The sequence below is a fragment of the Phyllostomus discolor genome, chromosome 13 (genome assembly GCF_004126475.2).
Source record: "Phyllostomus discolor isolate MPI-MPIP mPhyDis1 chromosome 13, mPhyDis1.pri.v3, whole genome shotgun sequence".
Lineage (NCBI taxonomy): Eukaryota > Metazoa > Chordata > Mammalia > Chiroptera > Phyllostomidae > Phyllostomus > Phyllostomus discolor.
Genome location: NC_040915.2, coordinates 9,824,944 through 9,847,649, shown reverse-complemented (window position 1 = coordinate 9,847,649; position 22,706 = coordinate 9,824,944). Strand labels below are relative to the sequence as shown.

General features: G+C 44.0%; 1 protein-coding gene across 1 annotated transcript in view; it reads left to right on the top strand.

The window, feature by feature from the left end:
• TRPC7 (transient receptor potential cation channel subfamily C member 7) overlaps positions 1 to 22,706 on the top strand; it is a 126,522-nt gene that overhangs the window by 16,100 nt on the left and 87,716 nt on the right. The gene's annotated exons all lie outside the window — the stretch shown is intronic.

Here is a 22,706-nt window from a genome sequence, read left to right as displayed (position 1 = left end):
CAGCATGGAATAGGAAAGATGGTTCCAGGCATAGAAACTACACATGAAACAGCCCAGTGCAGAAAGGCAAAGGGAGCCCTATTAGAGAATCCTAAGTCGCTCCCTATGGCAGGGAGTAAAAGGGAGAGATGGCAGGTGACAGAACATCCCAGCCATGAACTTATCATTGGCAGCTACGGTAACAAGCTGGACTTCATTTTAGGGTGAATGGGAGCCAATGGAAGGTTTCAACAGGTGAGGGAATGACTCAACTCTGCAATTAGGCAAGATCCACTCTACCCATTGTAGAAAATGGATTGGGGGGGCAACTGAAAGGAGCTGGATGACTAGCAAAGAGGAGGTCCGCCCAGGAAGGGGATGAGGGCACATGGGTGAGGAGGACCAGCACATCTCAACCAGTGGGTGATCCCTCACCACCACAGTGACAGCACAGTCAGAAAGGTCCCTTAGAGGAGGAGCAGCTCACAGCCCAGGTCTGGGTGAACTGTTCATGGCAATGCTCTGCCTGCACAGAGGTACTGCAAAGGGCTTCACAAGTGGTAACTCAGAATAAAAAGGGCTCCATTGGATTCTGATCTTTCCACACTTTCCAGATTCTGAGAACATCTTTCTCCCTCTGTTGGCTGCATGAACCAAGTTAAATTTTTCATTAGAGGAAAACAGCTAAATTTCATCTCTAATTTTTGTTCAACTGGAGCTGGTTTTAGCATAAATAAGGGCATGGAGTAGGCCTCTCCCTCTTCCCCCAAAGCTTTGGAATAGAAACATATTCCCTCACAATTCTGGAGGCCAGAGGTCCAAAACCGAGGTGTTCTCTGGGCCATGCTCTCCCCGAAGGCTCTGGGGAAGGATCCTTCCTGGCCTACATGGTGATCTCTGACTTGTGGACACATCACTCTGATCTCTGCCTCTGCTGTCACACAGTGATCTCCCTGTGTGTTTCTGTGTCCCTTATTCTCTTCTTATAAGGACATTGTTATAAAGACCAGTCACTTTGGATTAAGGCCCACTGTAATCCAGTAGAACTTTGTCTTAACTAATTACACTGGCAATACACTGTTTCCATGTAAGATCCCATATTGAAGTTCCAGGAGGGATGTGAATTCTGAGGATCCACTATTCAACCCAATATAAAGGAACAGCACCAAGTTCAGATGAACTGGGAAAGGATGAGACCAGCAATCCAGGCCGACCTCACAGCAGGGCAGGGCAGAAGGCCAAAAGTCAGGTATTCTGGGAAGCCAAAGGCAGTCCTAAAACTAAGAGTCAGACCAGGAGAAAATGGGCAGATTGTTGATGGTTTCTACTGACCAAGGCATGAGTGGAGACAGAGGCACTGGAATTTGGTGTGAGCGTGTACACACGGTGGCTGAGAGAGCTGGGCAGTAAGAGGTGAGAGGTAGTTGACAGAAGGAATGGGGGAGACAGAAGGAATGGGGGAGACTTGGTATTGGGGAACTGCCCTCTCAAGTATGAGAAAAACATTTTCAAGTGTTGGCTTTGGGGATAATGAAAATAAAACACACTGATTATAGAACCTTTAGAAAATACAACAAAGGAGAGGAGATAGAAAGTTCAGCATTAATCTCACCATCTAAGAACAATTCACACACGCATGTTCCCTCCTACTGTTCCCCCTACTCCAAGGTGCAAAATTTGGAATTAATTCTGTGACCTAGTTGATGCAACATGATCGTATTTGTTTCCCTTCATACTTTATCCTCATTTTCATTCTCCCTGCTCCAAAAATACACACACATATAAATAGATGTGTATATATGTGTGTATGTCTGCATAAATTATTTACTCAAGAAATGCCCTTTGCACCTATGCAAAACTCCAGAGGTTGCAAACATGCAGGGACCTCAAAACCCTGTACTTTCTGCCTCATAGAGCTTATATACTAATGGAGACTATGGGAAAGTATATTGTTGGTTTGTGTATTTATAAATTACATAAAAGGGATCATATGATAAAATTATGCCCTTTCTTATAGTCCCTCCTCATTGCTGTGTGTAAACCTAGTCCACTGCTCTGCCAGCTGCCTAGTACTCCATCATTTGGACCCGCAGCCTTTCACTTTCGCATTCCTGCAGCGACAGACAGCTAGACTGACGCTAGTCTCTTATCACCACACACAAAGCTTCAAAAAACGTCCTGTACCCACTCACTATCCTCCTTTAGCATTCTTGTGTGACAGACCTAGCGAGGTCTGCCCACACTCAGCACCCAACTGCTCCCCAGAAGGCCCGCCCTTGGGGCTGTGGTTTGCTTCGTGCTGCCAGCTCTGGGTATTACCCTGCTTTCTAATGTTTGCCAGTATGAGGGATGTGAAATTGGTTTCATTTGCATTGCTTTAGTTGCTAATGAAGCTGAGTGCTTCACACATTGTTCAGCCACATGGGTTTTTCTTTTCTGTGCCTTGCCTCTTCCTATCATTCCTTTAGGGCACTTTTAACACACTTGCTGGTTGGGGGTATTTTTGCATTTTCATTCAGGAGTTCCTCTTATACTCTAAATACCAGTTCCTGTCTACTTCAGGTATTGCAGATACCTTCTCCCAGTTATCGCTCCTCTGTGAAATTGGTCTGTGTCACCCTTTATTAAACAAAAACCTTTATTTTTTGAAAGATTTGTGAATTAGGTCTTATTAATAAATCCTTCCTCCCACCCAAGGTCACAAAGACATTCTCCCATATTACACCTATTATTTTCTTCCATTGCCTTTACAGATCTATCATTTACTTTTTTATTTTATTAAATGCATTGGGGTAACATTAATAAGATTATCTAAGTTCCAGGTGTACAGTTCTATGATACATCTGCAGACTCTCCTGTGTGCTCTCCATCCAAAGTCACGTCTCCCATCACCATACACTCGACCCCCTTTCCCTCTTCAGCCTCGCCTCACCACACTTCCCCTCCATTGTCTGTGCCCATGAGTTCCTTTGTTTTGTTTGCTGCTTTCTGTTTTCTGTCCCACATATGAGTGAAATCATATAGTTCTTGTCCTTTGCTGGAGTTCACTTCAGTACACAGGGAGAGTTTGTGTCACATTGTCGCTCTTCTCTGAGAGTTGGTTTCCCAGCACTGTTATTAGAGAACCTAACTTTCCCTCACTAATCTGTGATGCCATTTCTATCACACCAATTCCCAAACACACGTTTCGGCTCCTGGGCTTGTATTCCACCTTGGTGTCCTACATATGGCTGTTCCTCTACCCGTCCCCACAGTTCCACTCCTCAGACTCTGTTGTATGACCTACTACCAGGAACAGAGGTGCACTACTTTTTTTCCTGCGCACAGATTTGTTTGTTCTGTGCAATGGTGACAACGCTGTATGAACAACTTGGAATCCTGGTTTTCTCATTAAATATTGTACCTCTGGCATTCCCCCCATATGATGTCAACACTTCCTGGAAGTTTCAGTGGCACGTGCTGGGAGGTGAAAACTGTTCTTCTACCATCTTCAGTTGCAGTGGTTGCAGGTCTATGATTAAGCCAAGAGAAAGACAGAGTTTATTCATATGCATGTACAAGTACCTAAAAGAAGTAGCTACCTGAACAGTAAAGACAGGGGTTTATATACCAAGAGAGGAGAGGAAGGAGTTGTTAAGGAAAAAGAGGACTTTTAGGAAGCACGCAGGCTTTTAGGGAAACAAATGGAAGGCATGGCGTTTGTGATATTTGTTCTCATCTGGGTGTGAGTGGTCTGTCTCCTGTCTGAACATAATGCCCACCCTTGGCCCCAATACATTTACAGTGGCTGTATTTTTAAGAGGCTCTGCTAAGTTTAAAAAGAAGTAAAAGAAGTTCACCTGCTGTTTGTGCAGATGTTTTTAGTTTAAAATAATCTAAAATAATCTTTACGCCATTCTGACAAGTCAAGAGTCCCTACACATATAAATAAATCAATAAAACTAAATCTCTGACAATTTGCTGAGTCCCAAACAACCCCTGTGGCCCAGTGGAGAGGGAGGGTGGGCCCCTGGGACTGAGGAAGGGCCATGTGAAGAAGGATGTCTGAGCCCTCAGCCAGGGAAATACGGACGGGCTCATGTGGGGAAGGAAAATGATTTTCCCTCCACCCTTCCGAGTTCATGGCTTTGGATTACTTTAGTGTTTGATTTTTAGGCTGAAAATTATAATGGCAGAAAGTCATGGTTCTTTTTTTCCTCTATTAGGCTGTAGAGAAGGGAAAAAATCTTTTTCCTTCTATCCTCCTAGGTTCTCTGACTACAGCCCTGTAAACTAGACAGACACAAGACAAAGTAACAAAAAAAGAAAAAAAACCAGAAGTCTATTAACATGTTTATAGCACAACAGATGGGAGAACTCAGAAATGAGTAACTCAAAGGGGTGGTGAGGACTTGGGCTCATACAGCATCTTAAAAGGACAATCAAATTTTAGAGAAGTGACAAGACAAACGAAAAGGACTTTGAGCTTCTAAGGACATCAAGTTGTGGGGCAGTAAACACATGGAGGAACCAGTGGTGGGTGAGAACCAGTTTCAGCCAGGACTGTTATGCAGATTCCTCTAGTGCCGTCTCTGGGCTGGTAGGGGTCCAGAGCTGTCTCTGGTGATTAATTTCTGTCCTTGGTAGTGAGGGGAGGGGGACACCCTTACAAATTTATGTCCTGCTTTTAGCCAAATAAGGGGAGGGAAGAGAGCTTTTCCTGTACCTACTCTTCTTAATTGCCTTCATCTCAAAATAATCCTTACACCAAACTAGCACATTTGGGGGTGGCATATTCTGCTACCCTTCGAGGCCATGAATTATAAGGAGCCAGCAAATGCCACTGCAGTTTCTGGATCCAAGGCAGAGTTCCAATCAACTCTACCAATTGATTTAACACCAATCAAGAAAACTAAAAGAACTGTACTTGATTGCCAAGTGAAAAAAATCTCCATCATTCAGAAATCTCACTTGCTATGGTTGAAGTGCCTCTCTCTTTCTTTTCCATTTCTAAAATATGTAATCAGTACACTCAAACACAGTGTAGGGATAAGAAGCTGCAATGAACACTCTGAATATCCTGGCACCTGTATTGCCTGAGCATACACCACCTGAACAACAGGAGGCCATGAACTTACCAACTCTCAATAAAATAGATCCGGTGGTAGAGTACAATCTGCACTCTTTTGTTGGCCCCAGGAGGTCTGGAGGAGTTGGGGAATATAGACTCTGGTCACAGGAGGGGCAGTATGATGTAAGTCTCAGGAAAACTAAAATTGTATACCTAGTCCTAAAATTACAATGACATAAGAATGATCAGGGCTAAATCTTTCTAAATACTATCACTTCTCAAACAGGAAAGAGCTTTCCAGCTGCTTGGTAGCATGATTATCTTTCATATTATTATGATCTCTCTGCCTCTCATACCTACAGTGTGAAATTAATAATAATGACTTGTTATTCTGGGCTCCAGAGCAGAGACTTGCTAATTACTGATGGTTAAATCTTTTGAAAATTAAGAGGGGCCACACTGAAATGCTAAGGACCTCTCTCTCTCTCTCTCTCTCTCATACACACACACACACACACAGACATCCTGGAAATACAACACACTTCACATTTACTAACAATACAGTTGCTTGGAGGCGGGGGGGGGGGGGGGGGGCGCGAGGGTATGGGCAGTGCTCATGTCTCTTCATCCTTGGGAACACAGCCTGCAGTTGCTGACCTACTGGATGATGAAGACCAGGTTGTTGCCTGTATAGCTAATAGTTCTCTCCAGTTTCTCCCACATATTCTTTGAAAACAGTGGCCCAAGAATCTTTCTGATGACAATCTCCTGGTGATTGTTAATTTTGCTTAAGTTTTGTACTCCAAAGAATTCACCCAATACCTTCCCCATAGCACATTAGAAACTTAATGTTTTATGTGCTTAAAACTGATATTTTAACAAAAACATGGAGATGAGCTCCAGGAAATGTGCAAGAGAAGGAAAAAATGTTTTAATTCAGCTGAAAAAATCAGGAGCCAGAGCTTTTTTGCCTAAATGATATCTCTTCTCAAATTACAAATTTGGACACCAGACTTCTGGATCTTTTCTTCACCTAAAGGAAACAGTTGATGAGTGCTCTGCTGGTAATCAGATTGTGGCAATTACTCGAGGAAACCAAATAGCTTGGAGCCCTATGGTCACCCTCTCTGCAGGAAAGGGCCTATGTCGCAGGTGACATGGCATCACATAGAACCTGTCGGGCAATGCTAGGAAGGGGCCTTGACAGATGAAGCTCCCCCAGCTGAAGGGAGGACACTGAGTGAGGAGACCAGGCTCTCCCACGAACCACCACGGAACCTTGGCTCAGTCATTCTCTCTCTGCTCTGCAGCTCATCCTCATTCACATAGCCAGCTGACTGGACTAGCAACCCCTTACTGAGTCCCTACTTTTCTAGCCCTTTCTGCTCCTCATTTCTATTAAATATTCTGATAAACATTTAACATCTAAGCAGTTTATGATAAGATTATCATTTTCATTTTGCAGATGAGGAAACAGGCTTATTAGAGCAGTGAACTGATCTATCAGCAAAAGGCAATCTTTCTTCTGCACTCGGGACTTACTAGTGTATGTGACCACTTGGCAATGGAATATCTGAACCAGTTCCTTAGGATACAGGATGAGGCTGGAGGAAAAACCTGGGAAATCACCAGCATATAGATAACACTGGAGGCTGTGGAGATAAATGAAATCATATCAAAGCCTCAGTCTTCTTTTCTCGTATTTAAAAAATAGGTAGGTATATGTCCTACTTCCAAGTGTTATTCAGTCATGCACTGGATAAATCAGTTTAAAGCAAAAAAAACCCAAAAACCCTGGAATCTGATTTTCCTGATTAAACTTATTTAAATGCAATCACTCACTCATCTTTTACTCATGTCTTCTGGGTCTTTTGGAAAGTTACTGCAGTTGTCTGTGCACAATGGAGTGAGCCTCAGAACAGGTGACTGGCAGCGCCAGCTCCAGACAGACATCTCTTAGAGGCAAACACGCCCCACTGCTGTTCCTGACTCGATTCCCTATAGCCGCACACTAGCACTTACTTGCTCCTCAGCTTCCTACAAATAAAATTCTTAAATCAGAGTATATTGTATGCAAATTTGTTAAGTTCTGTAATGTGGCAGGTCCAGGGCTGGAATATACAAATGAATGAAGTTGATTAGTTAAGTATGAAAAATGTCAAAAACACAGAGAGCACTTTGGCAGGGTTATTGGTCCCTATAAATAAAATGCCATGGGGGTGCAGAGCCTGAAACAGAGGATTTCCCCCGGGATATAAGGAAAGTCCTCCTGGAGTTACCTTCCAGCTGATCTAGAGGAGGGGTAGGGTTTCTTGGAGGAAGCAGAGAAGAGCATCAGTCCAGGCTTGGGAACACATGGACGGGGCACTCAAGTGAAAAGGGAGCATGCTCCTTCGATCCAAGAAATCACAAGCACAAGGAGTCCCCCCTAATCCACAGGTTCACTTTCTGCAGTTACCCACAGTCAACCATGGTCCAAAAATATTCCATAGAAATTTCCAGAAATATTTCATAAGTTTTAAATTGAGCACTGTTGAGTAGCATGATGAAATTCTGAACCATCCTCTCTGCTGGGACATGAGTCATCCCGTTGCCCAGTGTATCCACACTGTATGCACCACCAGCCCACTGGTCACAGGTGCGTGCTCATGTAACCTTTCTTTCACTTAACAATGGCCCCAAGCACACTAGTGATGCAGCAGTCAGGTAGGCCAAAGAGAAGCTGTGAAGCTCCTCCTGTAAGTGAAAAGGTGAATACAAGATATTTTGAGAGAGAAAGAGACCACATTTACATAACTTTTATTATACTATGTTGTTATAACTGTTATATTGAATTATTAGTTATTTCTGTTACTCTCTTACTATGTCTAATTTACAAATTAAACTTTATCACAGGTATGGATGTATAGGAAAAACACAGTACATACAGGGTTCAGTCCTACCCGGGGTTTCAGGTATCCACTTGGGGTCTTGGAAATCATCCCCCACATAAAGGGGCACTACTGCACTGATTTGCCTAACTTTGGTCTTTGTTTTATAATTAGCAGGGCTCTACATTTTTCTAATTGCTACTCTGCCATCTACTTATTAGCCTCTCTTTATCATTAGCATTTTCAGCAATCACAAGCAAATTTGAAAAAATTACTTCTATACATTTGGTGCACTATAATTACTCTTCAAAACTAGTCTCATGAACATTTACTATTCTGAATCCATAATGAGGTGAGTCATGACAGAATCCTCTGGAAGCATATGTTATCCAGTGATGCCAATTCTAAATTACTGTTTCTCTGAAATGTTTTCACAATATACAGTTAGTGCAAATAAGATGCATAGGTCACATTTGCTCTGAACCCTTCTGAATCTTCTTTTAATTTGGTATTTTAAAAAACCTCAAAGCTATCAGATATCAAGCAGAGAAGACTGCAGGCTTGGCCACAGCAGCACGAGGGGCCTCTCCGAAACTCAGACTTAAGGAGAAACAAACAATGAAGAGCAAGGCAGGCACGGTTCCACAAACTTGGTCCAAAGGCAAACAGACAGGCTTAAACATCGTAACGCACCCAAACTGTTTTATGATTACATTGATAATGTCTAAAATGAATTTATGTATAAGAAAAATCATCTGTAACTTGTGCGATGTTAGCATGTCAGGGAATTTCCTCCCAGTGTTTGACATCCCAAGCACGCCACATACTGAGCTCTCAATTTCTCTGTCCCTGACTTCCTGTCGGTATTAAAATGAAAATGTTTCCCCAACCCATTCCTATCCTTGCACCCTTAGCACCACTGCACCTGATCAGACGATGACAATGGCCCACACCCTGATCCTACAACACTCAGGCCGCTCAGGCCCCTGTCCGCCACAGTGCAAAGCAGACCATGCCATTCTCTCCCTTTAAAAGGCCTCATAGCTCCCTCCTTCACCAGCTTCAACTCCCTGTCAAAACTCATGTCCTCAGGAAGTCCCTCCCTAACCATCTAAGTATATAAAACAATCTGCAGTCCCCGCACTCAGAGTAAACTGTAAGCTTCACAAAGGCAAGGACTGTTTTGCTTATGCCTGTACCACAAAGATTTAGAACAGTGCCTGGCACAGTGGGCACAAGATAACTATTTTTTGCTGAATGAATGACTAGCTCTACCACATAACATTCGCACAATTGGGTTATATGCTCTTGTCCCCCCCGCCATGAGTGGATAGTGACCACCTCTCACTCCTCCAGGGCTGGGCACAGCTTCTAGAACACAGAAGGTTCAATTGGCTCATGTAGAACTGAGTAGAACATCTATTTAAGGATGGACTACTAGAAAGCACTCAAGCTTTCAAGCTAATAGGCTCATACCAACTGGGCTCACCTGAAAGAAAATGCTTTCCCAGGAATTACTATGAGCCTGGATGTAAGGAAACTCAGATCTAATGTGCACAACAAGGAGAGACCCTCATCACACTCCGCCGTAGGACCTTCACTGTCTCCCACTCCCACTGGTCTGTCACCTCCAGGAGATCAGGGACCATGCCTGCCTCGCTCTTCACTGTTTTCCCAAGGCCCTGGCACAGTGCTCCGCATGTGGCAGATCTCTATTTTTGTTGGTTAATGAAGTAATGATTAATGAACACACAAGTTCTTCCATGAGCCAATCCATGGACTAAAGAGGCTTAGGTATGCTTGTGGATGAAAGCTTTGGAAGGATCCAGGAATAGAGTGATGTCAGCTCAGCCCTCCTCCGCAGCTATACTGTGTGCTTCAGCTCCAACAGCACAAACAGACCCCAAGGTGCCTGCTAAAAGCCAGTGTACTGTGAACAGCAGTCACCATGCTGTCCCCCTTGGAATTCCACTGATACAAGCAATGCCACCTCATCCTGCCACACTTAGTTTCTGTGTGTCTGTGAAATGAGCTGCAAGGTCCCCCAGCCACCTTAGAAAGGAAACTGCAAAACATGGGGGCTCCCCTCCCACTCCCATAACTTCTTACCTTGAAGAAAGTGATCCTGGACAAAACAGGGGAAGCTGTTCTGCAATAGAGAAGGGTGACCCCTGCCCTGGTGGGAGCCATAAGACCAAAAAGGATGTGGGGGAGTAGACAGACTGGCATTTTGGAAAGAGGCTGAGGGCCTTGGGAGGAATAGGAATGGCCCATCCTACTAGGGATGGCATCCACTCTGACTGTAACTGCCAACACACCTGCTCGTAACTTAGAGTGGGTCAAACTCAGTTGTCTGGGCTCAGCCAGCCTCGCCTCCCTGGCCTTGCCCTGGGTGTGCACACACGGCATACTTGGCATGCTTACTGCCTCACTCAGTGTCAGCACCTCTGCCTCTGACCAACAGGGCCTCCTCTCCCTCTTCCTCTTCACCAGGAAGGACTCTGAACCTGCCCTTTCAGGGTGGTGCTCAGGGTTTTAGAGCACTTGCCAGGGAAGTTGGTATTTTCATCAGATGAGTACTTGCCAGTGTTAAAATTATAAAATTTGGAGTCAGCCATACCCAAGTTCAAATCCCAGCTGCCCCTGAAGTCTCCGGGCCTCAGTCCCCATCTACACAAAAGGAATGGTGGTGATGTCTGCTTCCTAGTTCTGTCATGAGCACAGTGAGATAAACATGTAAAGGATCTAGCCAGGGGCCTGGCACACAGTCTGCACTCAATAAAAGATAACTAAAAGTAATACGGGTAGTCTATTTTTTAAAATTTTTCATTGTTATTCTATAATAGTTGCCCCTATTATAATTTTTCCCCCTTTGCCCTCCTCTACTTTGCCCACCCCACACTCCTGCAGTCAATCCCCACACTGCTGTCCACGTCCATGGGTCATTCATGTATGTTTTTTTACTTTTCCCTTTCCTTTCTTCCCACCATCATCCCCCTCTCCCCTCCCCTCTGGTCACTGTCACTCTGTTCCATGTTTCCATGCCTCTGGTTCTATTTTGCTCATCTGTTTAGTTCATTAGGTTCTTGTTAAAGGTGAGATCATTTGGTATTTGTCTTTCACCACCTGACTTATTTCACTTAGTATAATATTCTCCAGTTCCATTCATGCTGTCACAAAGCATAGGAGTTCCTTCTTTCTGCTGAGTAGTATTCCATTGTGTAAGCATACCAGTTTTCTGATCCACTCATTTACTGATGGGCACTTAGGCTGTTTCCAGCACTTGGCTATTGTAAATAATGCTTATGAACATAGGGGTGCATAAATTCTTTTGAATTAGTGATTCAGGATTCTTTGGGTATATTCCCAGCAGAGGAAGTGGTGGGTTAAAAGGCAGCTCCATTTTTAGTTATTAGGAAATTCCATACTGTTTTCCACAGTGGCTACACCAGTCTGCATTCTCACCAACGATGCACTAGGGTTCCCTTTTCTCCACATCCTAAACAGCACATGTTGTTTATTGATTTATTACACGATGGCCATTCTGTCCAGTGTAAGTTGGTATCTCATTGTGGTTTTAATTTGCATCTCTCTGATGGCTAGTGATGTTGGGCATCTTTTCATATGTCTATGGGTCAGCTGTATGTCCTCGTTGGAGAAGTGTCTACTCAGGTCCTTTGTCCATTTTTTAACTGGATTGTTTATTTTCCTGGAGTTGTGTTACATGAGTTCTTTACCTATTTTGGAGATCAAGCCCTTGTCTGATATATCATTGGCAAACATGTTCTCCCATAAAGTTGGTTCCTTTTTCATTTTCATGATGTTTTCTTTAGCTGTGCAGAAGCTTTTTAATTTGATGTAGTTACATTTGTTTATTTTTTCCTTTATTTCCCTTGCCGTAAGAAATATATCAGCAAAAATATTGCTACATGGAATATCTGAAATTTTACTACCTATGTTCTCCTCTAAGACTTTTATGGTGTCATGAGTTACATTTAAGTCTTTTATCTACTTTGAGTTTATTCTGGTTATGGTATAAGTTTCATTCTTTTGCCTGTACCAGCCCAGTTCTCCCAACACCATTTATTGAAGAGGCTATTTTTACTCCATTGTATGCTCATGCTCCCCTTTGTTGAATATTAATTGACCATGGAGACATGGGTTTATTCTCCTGGGCACTCTAGTCTGTCCATTAATCTATGTATCTCTTCTTATGCCAGTACCAGACTGTTTGGATTTACAGTGCCTTGTAGTACAGTTTGATATCAGGTACTATAATCCCTCCCACTTTGTCCTTCTTTCTCAAGATTGCTAAGGCTATTTGGGGTCTTTTTTGGTTCCATATAAAATTTTTAAATAATTTGTTCTAGATCTGTGAAATATGCCATTGGTATTTTAATAGGCATTGCATTGAATCTATAGATTGGTTAGTATGGACATTTTAATGATGATAATTCTTCTGATCCATGAACACAGTATATGCTTCCATTTATTTGTATTTCCCTGATTTCTTTTTTCAGTGTTATATAGTTTTTCCAAGTACAGGTTGTCTCACATGCTAATGGGTACAGAAACCAACCAACCATGCTTAGACTAACTTCATGTGGGGGCAGGGCAGGAAGGCAAGGGAAGGTGGGCCTGCTTCCATGTAAGTGAACCACGGGGCTGCCTCACACAGCCTGATGGCTTGCAAGAGTCAGGGCCTGAAGCCCTCACCCCACCACAGAGCTGTGGGACGGTCACCGTCCACCATTCCCTCTGGTCTCAGCTCCGGGAGGGCAGTACCAGGCCTGCCTTGTTCTTCACTGACTCTCTCTGACCTATGGCTGACAGTGTAGTGTATGTGAGAGAGAGGGAGATGAGAGAGAAGCAGAGGCAGAGACGGATAAACAGAGCAGGTAGAAAGGAAGGACAGCAGGAGAACAGGGAGCACTCAGAGAAAAGGGAGAGAGCCCTGAAGCCTCCCAGGGAGGGGACAAGGCTCACTCAGGCAGACCTGCCTTCCAGTCTTGGCTCCCCCTGTTTCCAGCAGAAAAAGCAAAAAGCTGAGGAGAGGCTCTTTTGGGAGCTCAGCAAGAGAAAACCAAGCAGCATCTTTAATCTGGAAAAGGATGTGCAGAGAGTGTACATGAATTCCTCTCTGGATACAGGAAGACATTCATGTTTATTTAATAGTGAGAATTATGTAAAACACTGGATAATGCGCATAACCTATGCACATAACCATGCTGTCATTAAGGTAGTCAGTAACTACATCAGCCCACACACCAGTGACTATTCCCTCCCCACTGGGCCCTTGCATTTGCCAGTTCCTCCTCCTGGAACTTCCATTCCCTGCTACCTCTCCTCCCCACACCTGTCTCACCCCTGCTAGCTTTATTCATCCTCAGGTCTCAATTTACACTCTGCCTCCTCTTGCAAGTCCCCCATTATCTGTAGCAGTGTGGCATGCTCCAAGGCACTATGTCAACTTATTGGCCTCACCTACTTACTGGTCATTCTGTCTAGAAGGACCCTGAGTTCCTCAAGGACACAGACTGTTTTATTTAGGTTTGTATCCCCGCGCAGGGCCTGGAGGCCTGGCACACAGCGGGTGCTCAAATACACTTGCTCAGCTAGTGAGTAAAATACTGGAATTGCTCTTCTGTTTCCTTGAAAGACAGCCTCTATCCTCTTTAGCCATGCCTCCGAATCCATCAGAGAGGACGTGTTACAAAATCAACAAGCAGAGCAATGCATTACTTCTGGGCTTCACGATGTCATAGTGATGGATTAAGGAGCCCCTTACGATGTTAGCAGCTGCCAATGAGGTAAACCATAAAGCAGGGTGAAAACCGAAGTATCAACAGAGCACTGCTGACCCTGCCTGGCCGGGAAAGGTGGAGCAGCCACCTGCAGATGCAGGCTCGGCTCCTGGGGCGGGGAGGGGTGGGGGAGGGGTCTGCACCTGCGCTGTGAATGAGCGAGGCCTCTGCACCAGCCCCACACTCCAGCTTCTGCCCCCCTGCTGTGCGGCCTGCACCTTTGAGGACCAACTCAGGCTGAAGCTATGGAATTGAATCCAACAAGGGCTGAGGCAGCTTTGTTAAAAAAGCACTCGAAGACCCACACCCCAAAAGAGAGAAATCCTTCATGTGTACGCCCTCTGCTAACCTATAAGCCATAGGTTTCATAACATTGGTTAACACTTGTCACACTGTGTCAAGTGACTGAAATGGGTTTACTCATTTAGTTTACTCCTTGCAACAATCCTATAAAGTAGTGTTATCATCCTTGTTATACAGATGAGAACACACAGAGAGATTAAGTTATACACTCAAAATCACACAGCCAGTGTGAAGCAGAGCTGTGATTTGAACCCAGACACTCGGATTCTAGAGCCCAAGCACCAACTGCCCAGTCATCCTTCCCATGTAAAGCCTGATTAGGCCAGCGCCAAACACTTCTAAGATCACTAATGGCTGGCATACAATCATCCTTCCCAAATCCTGAAACACTGAGGACAGAAACCCCGCTGGGAAATGTAGGAAGTTAAGGAAGAAAAAAGAAAGGCCTCCTATAGAGAGCAAGTAACAAACTCAATGAGGCGGTGGGTGACCATGGCAGAATTAGAGAGTTGGGCCTTTGAGAGGTCGCTAGAGCAGGGAGCCAGCCCTATCCCACCCCACCTTTGGGGCAGAACCCAGGATTCTCAGGAGCTGAGCTGTCTAAAACCCCCCAGGAAAGCCAAGGTAGGAAATGCTGGCTATCTGACACATGCACTGAACCCGAATCCCCTTCCTTGGATCTGAGTTCCTAAGTGGAGACTGAATGCTGAGGGATATTAAATGCCCTTTATGATACTTTGGGGTATGAGCTTACTGATATGGTCAAGGTTAATGAAACAACAAAGTGTAGGCATGAAAGTTAAAATGTGGATTGAAGCTTTTCAATTTTCATCTGCAGTAATGAGCACCCGGCTAAGGTTCCTACCCAGCAGCTGACACCCACTAATTATTTCAGTGATTCCAGTTATAATTACTAAGGACTCAGCCATGTGTGTTAAATTTTATCATTCTGTTTCGTCATCCACCAACTGAGTGGGAGACATGCAGAAGGGAGTGCTGGAAAGCAGGGTGTGGCTTTAAATTCCTTTCTTACCAAAAGGTGCTGAGCATGACCTATGTCCCCAGCACTGTGCTGTGCACTTCACCTGCTTTGCCTGACTCCTCACAATGTAACTCAAGTGTTTTAATCCCTCTTTATGTCATCGCCACCTGTCTCCCAAGTCCCCCTCAGCACCTACAATTGATTCTCCACAAGTCTCCTCATATCCCTGCTCCATCCTCACGCCTCCTTCCTTCATCTCCAGATGACGTCACCACTTCACTGACTGTAGGTCAGACTTCCTCCTCAGCAAAATCCCACGGTTGCCCCTCCTCTTAGACATGCACCCCCTTCTCACTCTTCATAAAGACTGGCTCCCCAAAGGCCACCCTTCCCAGGCAGCCCTCTCAAAGGGGGCAGGTTTGCTCCCAGAGTCCTCCCAGCGCTGGGCCCGGGAGTGGGGGCTGTACCTCTCCTGCAGTTCTTTACCTTCTCTCTTGGACCTTTCTCTTTCTCAACTCACAAGAGTACTCAGCTCGAATCCTATTTCATCAGGCTATGGTACCCGTTAACCTTCATCATTGCAGTCTGCAACAGTGGTCACTGTCATTTCTCCATGGGTTCCGTCTCTGCTGTTTGAATCCTTGGCACACTAATGTACACACATGTCATCCTTTGAACACTCTGGCCCCGCTTTAATGAAGCCCTCTCCACTGGTCTCACTTCAGTCACCACAAGCCCACTTGACCCTAACTGTCGTGCTCAAGGCGAACTCTCCACGACCCCATACCTCATACTACTCCCTGACGACTTGCTGGAATTTTCCACCTCCCTCTAATATCTGAACTCTCAGTATTTTGCCTCTCCCCAGGGTCTACCCTCCAAATCAATATTTAACCATCTTCTTTTAAAAGTAAACTTTATCTGTAGACTGTTTTAGGTTCACACCAATATTGAGCAGAAGGTACAGGGTTACCATATACCCCCTACCCTCACACGTGCATGGCCTCCCCCATGACCAACAGCCCCCACCCCACAGAGTGGCACCTTTGTTACAACTGATGAACCAACATTGACACACCATCATCACCCAAAGTCCATTACTTATATGGACTTATTACTTATATTCAGGTTCACTCTTGGCAGCATATCTGGGTTTGGACAAACGTATAAACGACACATATCTACCACTATAGTATCACACAGAGCAGTTCCACTGCCCTAGGAATCCCCGGTGCCCCACCTATTCCTTCCTCCCTCCCCACTTAACTCCTGGCAACCTCTGATCTTTTTACTGTCTCCACATAGTTTGTCTTCTCCAGAGTGTCATATATTTGGAATCATACAGCATGTAGCCTTTCTGGTTGGCTTCTTCCACTTAGTGATATGCATGTAAGTCTCCCTCATGTCTTTTCATGGCTTGGTAGCTCGTTTCTTTTTAGCACTGAATAATACTCCACTGTCTGGGTTGACCACAGTTTACATATTCACTCATCTACCAAAGGACACGTTGCTTACCTGGAAGTTTTGGCAATTATGAATATAGCTTCTATGAACATCCATGTGTAGGTTTTTGTGTGGACGCAGTTTTTTTATCCTTTTGGGTTAATACCAAGGACCATGACTGCTGGATCATATAGTGAGAGTATGTTTAGTTTTGGAAGAAATTGTCAATTTTACATTTAAAGTGGGTTTCTTATAGACAACATATAGTTGGCCCTTGTTTTCCACCCATCTTTCCACTCTCCTTCTCCCCTGAAAGTCCCGTCTCCCTCCATACCAGCTTCGATCCCACGGACTAGCATTATAATCTCCATAGCATACATCTTAATTCCTCAGCCCTTCTCCTGATTTGCTATATTCTTTGGCAAAAACGCAATCTTGGTAAAATCTTGTTCTCTCCCTCCTCCATGCCAGCCCCCAGGAAGGTGAATGTGGTTAGAAAACATCAACCATATCGCCTAGTCCCATTTTAAATTTCTGACTGTGAACCTTAAATGGACCCTTATTGTTTTCAGTGATCACATCCTGTCTTCCCAATCTATTCACTCTTAAAATTCTCCTAAAAACAATTTCGGACCTTCTTTCCTCAAATTTCTATCACCTCCTCCCCAATTCTGTCTCTCAGCTAATAATTTTTCTTCCTATTTCCTTAAAAAAAAATTGAAGCAACAGAAAAAAAAATGTCTATAGAGTCCTGCCACCAATGCTAGCATCCTCAGCCACAGAGCTGATCTTCCTGCTACTATGGGTAAACCATATGTTATTCTATCTGTGTTCATTCCTATATATACAAACTAATCCAATCGTCTGTCACATGCTACTGAACTACTGAGTTAATATAATAATCTACTGACATCATATACAAGGACCAACATAACTATCTACTAAAAAATTCCCATCAACATATAAAATATGGTTTTGACATCAGGAGAAAGAAGGGAGGGCAGGAAGGAAGAAGGATGAGAAGGAAAAAAGAAAGCTTTTCCTGACTCTATTCCTCCAATCAGCTACTGATCCATTTCTCTGCCTTTCTTTGCAATAAAACTCCTCAAAACTGCCATCTATATAACCGGCTCCAATTCTCTCTCTTCCCAAACTCTAATCCTCACCAGTCCTGCCCTTACTCTCCCAAATGGGTTCCCATTAAGGTGACCAATGGCCTCCAAGTTGCTAAATCCAATAGTCAATTCTCAGTCCTCCTATTATTTAGGAATAACGGCACTATGAGCTTTATAGGGTAATTGTGACCATTTAATGGAATACTAAAATGCTTAGAACACTTTTACTGTGAACTGTTGCTGTAATCATTTCTGAAACAAACTCAGCCTAAATGTCAGATGCAGATCACCTCTCAGCTTACAGCACGCATACACGGTAATCTAGCTCCGTCTGTACTTCAGTGGGAGCTTTAATCACACACGCCTCCTCCGAAACTGGGTCTCTGAAGGGAGGCGAGGGGGTTGGCTCCGAGGCCCACACTCTCTGTGCATCTAATATCTAAGGTGTCCGATGAGGAATGAGTGCTAATTATCCTGTATTGCGTAGGTGTCTCCACAGCATCAGCCTGAGAAATTAACTAAACTTTTGACCAATGAGAGTAATAAGCTTCTTTGTCTTTTCTAATTTAAGTTTGACAGTAGCTTTGAAAATGTTTGCGAGTTGGGGTTTTCAACCAAAGTCAAGCAAACTAATAATTTCCTGAAATTAGTGTCAAAACAATAGCTTCAGCACCAAAAATTCAAAAGTATCAACGCTAAATGTTAAGTATCAGTGTTAAATGACTTTGGTTTATCCTCTGTGTTGACGCCAGAGATTCATTTCAACAATAAATGAGTTTGTGAAATTTATGGACCAAAGGGAAAGGGAAGAAATTCTGAACCAGGTGAAAATCAAAGAATCTCTGTTAATATCTGTGGTGAGAAGAGCACAAGAAATAGATGGTAGAAGAATATCAAAAACTGTTCAATACATTCAAAGTGACATGTGAGAAAAGATCTGAAGGAGCTGAGAGCGTTGTTCACGTAGATACCCGGGAAAGAGCACTCCAAGCACACAGAATAACCAGTGCACAGACATGGTCCATGCCAAGTGTGTCTGAAGAATCAGAGGGTCAGAGTGGCTGGAGCAGACAGGGAGGAAGAGGACGATTGGAAATAAAATCAGAGACGGAATGGAGAGGCTAGACAATGTGTATCCATAGAGGACATTATGACTCTGCACTTTGAGTACATGGGGAGCCACGGGAGAGTTGGAGCAGAGCAGTGCCATAATCTAACTACCTCATAAAGGATCTCTTTAACTGCTGTATGGAGAACACACTATAGAGGATCAGGACAGAATCAGGGAGACCAGTTAGGAGTCTCTGGGGCTAGTCCAAGTATGAGATGACAGTGGTTTGGACCAAGGTAAAAAGTAGAACTGGTGAAAGTATATGTGTGTGTGTGGTGTGTGTGTGTGTGTGTGTATGTGTGTGTACACTTCACCATTTTTCTCTCTTTTTTATCTCCTGCATTGTCAGATTCATAACCTGACAATGCAGAAGAGAAAAAAGAAGATTGCTGAAGCCACACCCTCAGGTAGGCACAGTGATACCCAGCACATGAGGGGAGGAGCTGACCTTGGAGAGAAGCAGAGTCAATTCATCCACAGTGAGAAAGGGGCAGAGAGTCCATGAACACAGATGCATGATGGGAGAATGTGTGATGGTGTGAGCATATGGCACTTCTCTTCTGCTGACTTCTATTTTCCAAGTAGAACAAGAAACAAGGTCTTTATCTGAGAGTTAGGAGAGAGAAGAGGTATTAGAAGACTGAGGAAAGGGAGAGATATAACATGTTGTTTAGGAGAAAGGGAGTACATTGCTCAGGGGCACTGAAGCCCACCTGAGGTCACAGTCAGTGAGTGCGCCACGTGCCTGGGGAGCGCAGTGATGTGTTCTCCTGCCACATTCCCTGTGCAGAGGCAGGAGCAGAGCAGGAGAGTTAGACTCAACTGAGGTCAGGCTTTTACCCAGGAGGAGGATGAAATAAGAGGAGGGAGAGAGAGTCATAATATGTGCAGGGATGACTGTAACGATTCCCCATAAAGCAAAAACTCTGCAAGAAAGAGAGCAGGGGCCTAAGGAATGAAAACCAGAGTAAAGGTAGCATGGCCAATGGCCTGCAGGCCTGGCAGATCAAAGGATTGCTCGAGTTCAGGTCTCAGAGGGAGTGAGCTGGACATACAGGAGGTGGTGATCAGAGAGGAAGACTTGAAGTTGGGATCCTGGATCTGTTAGAAATACCTAAGAGAATGAGCGGTAGAGTTAGAGTTGAGGATGGGTCATTAGAAAAAATTTTATCAAGGAAAAGAGAAAGCAGAGCAATGGGAAGGTCATCTTTCTAGATACTGAAAGCACCATAAGTAAGAGCAGCAGTAATTCTGGGAGAGTGGCAGTGAGGCGGGAGCTAAACTCTTCAGGGAACGTGAGAGACAAGTGAGTGACTAATGTGGTAGTGCCCTCTTACCTGGGATTTCAGTTGCCACGGTTTCAGTTACCCACAATCAACTATGGTTCAAAAATACTAAATGAAAACTCCAGAAATAAACAGTAAGTTTTAAATTGCATGCTGTGCTGAGTAATGTGTTGAAATCTCCCACCATGCCATGCGTTCCCATCTAGAATGTGACTCATCCCTTTGCCCAGCGTACCCACACTGTATATACTACCCACCATTAGTCACTCAGCAGTCATCTCGGTTATCAGATTGACTGTCATAGTATCTCAGGGCTTATGTTCACGTCACCCTTATTGTATTTAATAATGCCACATTCACATATTATAGTATACTGTAATTGATCTATTTCATTATAATTGTTTTAATCTCTCACTGTGCTTAACTTAAAAAATTTATCATAGGTATGGGTATATAGGAAAAAACACAGTATATATAGGATATGGTAAGACCCATGGTTTCAGGCATCCCCTGGGTGGCATCCACTTGGAACATATCCCCCATCAATAATAGGGACAGCTGCATAAGGAAAAGTGGATTCAGCCTGTCAGTTTGTCCCTGAGTCTCAGTTTCCTCATTTGTGAACTGGAAATGCTGACAGTCCTTCTTTCGTTAAGGTTTTTACAAGCATTGAGTGAGATGATACAGGTAGAACATCTGTCACCCACTGGGAGTAGATGTAGGTAGATGTTCAACCTGACCAAGTTCGGGTTGCAGAAATATTCTTTTTAAGAGGGCACTTGTAACACATTGGGTGTATGTCTTAACTAAAGTTGAAGAGTACGTCTTGGAAGGCTCACTGAGCTGAGAGATAACCCACAAATCATAACCATCATAATCCCCCCAGGATGTTCCGATAAGCCTGGGCCAGGCAACTATCAGGTTCTCTCTGTCAATTCCAGCCATAGGCGGACACTAGGCTTGTTGCCTTTCAGCCTGAGTGTCTAATACAGTAGGCAGAAATTTAGCTACTTACTCTGGTGTGTCTCCCCACACTCTGGACAACTAGCTGAAAGAGCCCAGGGAAGTGAAAGTCCCTAATGAAATGGAGCCCCAGATTCTAAACTTCGCTAAACCCAGAAATGTGTCGAGGCTCTGGGGCAGTACAGCCTGACTTGCTCCTAGCATAGGGAGCTTGGACCAAGGCCTGGGTCAAGTCCTTTCCATTTCTTTTCTGTATCCATCCATGAATTCAGCTGTAGGTGGGAGTTTCCACCAAGAGATGAGGTCTTGTCTAGTTAATAGGGAAGTTTGTGTTTTACCAGGAACAGGCAGTAATATTCAGAGATCCCTTGTTATTGAGAAAGCGACAACAAAGTTGATGGGGTTGGGGCTGGAGATCCAGAGAAACTGAGTTGCTGCAGCAGGAATGCCAGAGCTGAATGGGTCCATGTGATGCAGCAACCACTCTTGTCCATTTCCTGAGCTTCCCACCTCTGGCTCATCTGCTCTCTCAGATTATCTTAGCTGGGACAAGCTCTGAGCAAGCTTTACTTAGTACTACTCTTGTGTGATCCTGAGAGTGGATCCCTAGACTCCTGTACTACCCAGGTACTACCCCACACTACCCAGTAACTGAATTTGCCTTGTTCATTGTCAATTTTTCATTGCCTAGTACAAACAGGCTGTCAGAGAGGGAGGGAGGAGGAGGGTTAGAAATGAAAGAACACAGAACACAGAACATAGCTCTTCATGTCACCAGCCAGCTCTGGGGACTATGTGCCAAACCCAGAACACTCCAAGTATCTTCCCTGCATTTTTCTCCATGACAAACAATCTGCCTGAGCTGAGCAGTCATCTTTCTATCCAGTATTCCCCTTCCTCTCCCTATGGTATGTATATATATTTACATATATACACACACACACATACACATATACATGGAGAGAGAGAGAGTGCCGCTCTTGTCTGAAAACAATTTCTTGATCCTTTTCCTTCCCCTAGCTAACAAACACTTACCTTTCTCTAATGTAAAGTGACATTTTAATGCAGTAGTGCTAGAAGGAGACAAGAGTCGTTAACTCAGAAAAATGGCTGAGCTTCTGCCGTCTGCCCAGTTCCCTCCTATTTACTGAGGAGTCCAGGTTCTGGAAAAACAAAACTGCACTCCTGTTGATCAGCTATCATTTACCAGTCGAGGGCTGCTGACATTGATTAGCACTGAAAGTGACTTCTGTCTGTTGAGTCCTTTCTGAATAGACTCTGAATAGACTCGTTTCAATTAAGAAACCAACAAGGAAGCCTCTAGGGAAAATATGTGGGGGGAATGGTGGTATGAGGGTGACATGAAACATTCTTTTGTCCATCGTATTGTGCATCATTATCTGGAACGGAAGCAGTCTACCTGGGGGAGAGAGAAGTTGGCATGTCACTAAGGAAAGGAAGTCAGCCTCTCAAAGACAATTTCAAAATGTCTAGGGAAGAGAAGAGAGCACGCTAGAGGCAACTTATTAAAGAAACAAAACAAAATAAGCTCAAGGTCTAAAAATGTTTACCCAACAGGCAAGTAATTTAAGGAGCCATGACTTGCCCTACAAAAGCCTACAAAAGGGTTTGTGGTAAGAAAGAATCCTGATAGGTTTAAATTACATTTGGTTTTTAAATTCATAATTTACAAGCAGACTTTCCAGCATATGAAAAGAAAGCACACCTGTGTGCTTCCAATTTAGCATATTAGCCATATCATTTCAGTAAACTTCCTGTAAACAGCAGCTACCGATATAG